The sequence below is a fragment of the Crocodylus porosus genome, unplaced genomic scaffold (assembly GCF_001723895.1).
Source record: "Crocodylus porosus isolate Cpor-Errol unplaced genomic scaffold, CroPor_comp1, whole genome shotgun sequence".
Lineage (NCBI taxonomy): Eukaryota > Metazoa > Chordata > Crocodylia > Crocodylidae > Crocodylus > Crocodylus porosus.
Genome location: NW_017728886.1, coordinates 19462473 through 19468156, shown reverse-complemented (window position 1 = coordinate 19468156; position 5684 = coordinate 19462473).

Here is a 5684-nt window from a genome sequence, read left to right as displayed (position 1 = left end):
TTTAAAGCACTAAGGGCTCCTGTGCTAAAATGTCCTCTGTGCTAAAATGTCCAAGGACACTAACCAATCCTTTTAAAGGCAGAGAAGAGAACAATCATCCCCTACTTGTGATAAACAAATCTGTTTCATTTTAATCTCATCCACTGGAACTTGGATTTAAACGAATCTGAGCCAAAATACTTGGTGCAATTTATTTTCAGTGGGTCAAGCCAGAGCCTGCTAGCTTATTTATACATCTATATCTCTATATTGATATATAGATGGACATCTATATATCTCTATAACTATATGTATATAGATATATATAGTATGTGAGAGGAACTGAGAAAAAAAAGCCACAGCTTCCCTATTGCAGAACCACACAGGGCACATCTATACGTTCATTAATCTGCAGTAGATACTACACATTTAATTTAGTACTTGCTTAATGAAGTACTAACTAAATGTGCAGTAACTTATGTAACTGCACAATAGCACTGGCACATGTTTCTTTGTGATATTTACTTTGCAGTAGGCTAATAACACTGCAGTAGAGTATCAGCACGGTTTTTCCGGTGCACTACTGTGCAGTGTTACCAGGCTACTGAGCAGTAAGCGTCTTGTGTAGACACCCACAGAGTTAATGGGAAGTCTTTCGGAGTGGGGAAAAAATGCATTCTAAGCAAAGAAACCAAGAACATTTAACTAAGTACTCAGGTTTTATTTTCCTTCTCGCCAGATCAGGATTGAATGATTCCTCAGGGCAGAGCAATTCACAATTTGCTTTTTGTCATTTGGATCCCTATTTTAATTCCAAGAAGAACAGGTTGACATTGCAGGTAGGGGTGTTGAGGTGTTCTGAAGCAAGCCTGCCTATTTTGTCCTCAAACCATCACCTGATTAGATCACCCATTTTCTGGATTCATTTTCCAGCAAGAGCCCAAATCTTAGCACCTTATTTCTGTTCCTATTTATAGTAGCTCTTCAAACACATAATTTCTGTGAGCTACATTAAAAATAAAAAACAGAAACAGAAATCAAAAACGGCTGAAAACTCCCTTTCCTCATTCTATAAAGAGCCCATTTTCTTTTGCTTCTTGGTGTAGTTTTCAGAACCCAGAATGTACTGTATCTCTTCTTTAACTAGGGTCAGTTGCTCTGACCAACACTGTACACTAATGTTCACAAAATGCCGCTGTAGGATCCCATTCACTAGAGATAAATAGCAGTTGTTTTCAGGCAGTGGAAGCTGGCTGCTGGTCCATGCTTCTGAAGTTTTATATCCACATATAAACTCCAGGAATTGCTACCATTTTACCTAAGAGAACTGAGAAACAAATATGCTACAAAAGGTCATATCCCTCCCCCACCCCTTTCCCTTTCTTTGGGGCATGTGGGCTAGTTTTTTTTTACCATCGGATATGATGTCCTAAGCACAAGCAAACGACGCCATCACTATCAAACCCATCCTAGACATTACAGAGTGCCCAATATATATTGTACCTGTACATGCTGTGTAGATATGTTCACAATAAAGCTTTTGGTTGTATGATTAACCATGGATTAACATGAGGTGACTGCCTTCTTCTCCCCACCTCCCTGCCCCCGAGCCATCAAAGCTATCAGGCTCTATGTAGAAAAAATGTTGGTGAGGATGTTTTTAAAACCTTGTCGTTACCAAAGTAAAAAAAAAAAATCTTCTTAACTCCAGTTGGCTAATTTAGGTAAAAGTCTAATCAAGATGGACATTTTTAGTTTTCAAATAAATTAGAAAGCAGAGTTAGGACTAGGAAAAGACTTTGGGTTTACCTCAAATTTGCTTCTTCAAGTAAAGTAGGCATCCCCGCTCATGAAGATAATGTCTAAAAAATCTTTGCCAATCATCCTACTGTAATAATCAAGCCACCCAGTTTCTCCTCCATAGATTTCAGTTTCATAGTTGTCAGGGGCTGGAAGGGACCTTACAGATCACTACGTCTAGCCCCCCTGCACTTGGGTAGGAAAGACTGCTGGGATCAGATGACCCCTGTAAGATGGGTGCCAAGACACTTTTTGATTACCACTACGTACTCATTTCTCTCCTGTCCTCTCTGCAGCCTTTTACCCAGTCATTAGCTCACCTTGTCCCTAGTTTAGTTCCTATACAGAAGGTCCAGAAATCATTAACCATTTGATTACTGGTTTATGCTATACAAAACACTCAGTGAGTCAAACAGGCACGCTTTTCTAGATATTGTCACCAGCATGCATATTAGCTGCTATCCATAACATTTTTCCTAATGCATGAAGCCATGTAACTCTGTAACAAATCCTGAGATGCAGAATATTTATTCTTATTTTCCATGGTTTGTTATCTTGGCCGTTTCCAATTGCATCTGCTTAAGCTTTGGTAGGTAGTGGATGACAGAGTATTCTAGCTTTAAAATTAGAAATTGCTTCCAGGCTGCTCCAACCACAATGAAAATAAAGGAACAGACACATCCCTCCAAAATAAATAAATGCAAGACTAATGGTAACTAAACATTATTATTAAAATCTTCCTAGCTTCTATGTTTTGTTTTCTTTCATGCACCCCATATAGGGGTTGAATGGGAGCAAAAAGTTCTGCCAGCAATCCCAATATACCCTATTTATGCTTGAGTTGTATTTTCTATTGACTATCACTGTCCTATTTTGCCATTTTCCATTTATTTAATGTCATTTATAATCATAGTCATCTTGTTCATCTAGTGCCAAAGAGCATGTAAGTGCATAGCACAATATTTCTATTTAAACTGGTCTCTCAAAGGCTTTCTTTTATTTAAGCTATAACTTTACCTCCCCTCCCCCTTTCTCTAATATACCCTGGCTTTTACCCATACACCCAGACTATTTATTATCTTTCCACAAGAAAAAATCATTTTCATTTTTCTTTTTTGCCCCTGTTCCTGTTTATTGTGCATTTCTCTCCAGTTTTTTCATTATTTAATATCAGCATTGTCATTGCAACCCTCTTTTGTTTCTGTCTTGTCCTTTTCTATCACCTTTCTTTTTTTAACTTATGTCTGTCTCTCCTACCTTGACCTCTCACCTCATCCTTGGCCGATTTCTTTTTTCCCCATTACTCAATGGACATATCTACATGACACGCTATGTAATTGTAGCTCATTGCTATGGCAACATAGTGTTGGCAGGCACAAACTGTGACACCGATGTTACTGCGCAGTAGCAATGAGCAGTAACGGTGGTTATGGTGCAGTCATTTAGCTAAAGCAAGTACTAAATGACTGTGCAATAACAATTGCACAGTCAGGCACACATGTAAACACATCCAATATGAATCACTTATTTTCCCACACTTTGTTCTCAGTTTTAATTTATTTCCATTTTTCCTGTGCCTTTCCCCTCTTATCCCCTTGTTCTCACTTCCTTGTACTCACACCGTGCTCCTTTACAGCCATTGCTACATTACTATCTCTGTCACTATATCAGTAATGCAGTTTTTTAAGGGCAGCTAGCGAACTTTAATTTTGCTCAGATCATTCCCTAGATTCAAACTAATGGACAGAGCAAGCAGCAGGCTTGGGGGGGAGGGGGGGAGCAGAAGAGGCAGAGTGAAATTAGCCAACTTGATAGCACTTCACATTTTGTTAATTTCATTTAAAGCGTTCCTCTCAGCTGGGCAGCAGAGCGCCTGAGCAGTCCAGATGTGTATATGCAGCTCTCCCTGATGTCAGCAAGAGCTGTTTATGCACATTGCTGGTCAGTACATGATGCAAAATGTCATTTGCCTTCTCAGCAGCCAAGGTGCACCTAGCCATCAGAGGAGTGCTCAGGAACAATAGATGTTAAACAGAAACAGAATTAAAGTGTCTAGAAGCATAAGATCATTTATGAAGATGACAATATGGAACCCAATCCAAAATCTGATGAATCTGATGGCCAAAAAATGAGATAAGCACAAATAGTTACTTTGAAGACCCACTGTTTTCTGAATTCTTTGCCAAGACACAGATGACTTTCTAGAATCTATAAAATGCAACATGACATTTCCATTTCCAAAGATCTTACTCTAGCTGGATCAGATAATTGGGCCATCTAAGAATAGGAAAATCCAGGGTAAAAAACAGAAGATGTACACTAATTTCCTCCATGCTAGTGAGCAACTGATATGACAATATGGAAAAAGGCGGGGCTTAACTCTTAACATAAATTGTAAATAGGGCTTGTATGTATCTAGTAAAATCCAGAAGGACAAATTATCCACCTGTTATAACTTTTAAAAAATTGGTCCATTGTATGATATACGACATAATTAACAAAACACGATAATGCGCTTCAATGGAACAAGCTATGTGCAATTTTCTCCCAAGCGTGGTTAAAGAAATGATTGGAGGGCAAATGGAACAGCTCTTAGTCAGACAGCTAACAATAACAGACCTATTGGATTCTTATTTTCTGTTATTTGCTGTGGCTTTTAACTAGGAGAGAAACACATTTAGGGGATCGTTTACTGTGCCTAAATAATTCCTAAAATATTTAGTGGGTAGTGAGAAGCTTTGTTATTTGACTTGACTCCATGTTTCGATAAAAATGTAGGCCTTACAAAAAGTTGGGTTGTTTTTCTTTAAAGGCTCAGCTTAAAAGAAATCACAGTGATAGTGGAAGACTTGCGTTCCTTGGCTTAAGGCCCTATATTCTGGGAGCCAGGAGATCTAGGTTGAGTTCCTCAGGTTCCAGCAGAGCTATGGAGCAATCTTTTGAAAATCTCCTAGAGCCAGTATTTAGGCACCTCATACATAGATTTAAGTACAGGTATAGACATATAAAGATATTAACATAGGATAAAAGGGAAAGGGCTTTATTGTGCATCAGCTGCTCAGGGGGAGCTAGCCCTATGCATCTTACCACCTTGTGCTAAGTGGAAACTCACTCATGGTAGCACAGCTTTCAGTGAATGAGGGGTAACGTACTGTAATCTAGCTTCTACTTTATCATGAAGTAAGAACATGTTAATAGGCACTTAATGTGAAGCAGCGGATATGTGGTAGAACCTGTCCCATTTTTGCCTGTGGTGAACTGTTGATATATGCATCCCCTGCAGTTTCATGCCCTTGTGGATCTGAGAGAGAAGGATCTTTTTAGCAATATGTTTCATTGGAGATGCTATGTAGTTAGGAGAGATGTTCAGGCTCTGGAGCGGTGAGAGACGTGCGGGTGAAAGCCCGCTGCGCCCCCGCTCCCCTGAAGCCCCCCAGACACCCCCTCAACAGCCGCAGAGTCCCCTGCCGACCCCCAGCACAGCCGGAGGTAAGTGGGCTCGTGGTGGGAAGGGGTTAACTCCTCACTCCTTGGGAGGAGGGGGCTGCATGGAGCCGGGTCGGGTCAAGCCCCCGCCCAGGCCCCTACTTGGCCCAGCCCCCCAGGGAGCCACGCGACCGGAGCCACGTGAACAGGCTGCGTAAACAGGTGCTTGAGTTAGCATGGAGTTTGAGCAGGAGAGGGAGCGGGAGGGCACGAGACCCTACCTGCGACCCCCCCAGAGTAGTCAGTTCCAGCCGTAGCCAGCCTATCAGAGGCATGACACAGATGGGCATGCGCTGCACACCGAGGGTCCCCTCGGGCTCTGCGGCCCCCCCCCATTGGGCACCTCAGAGATGGCCGCCCAGACGGAGCCCATGGTTCTGGGCTCCATGCAGATGGAGCCCCTGGCTCTTGGCTGCGGG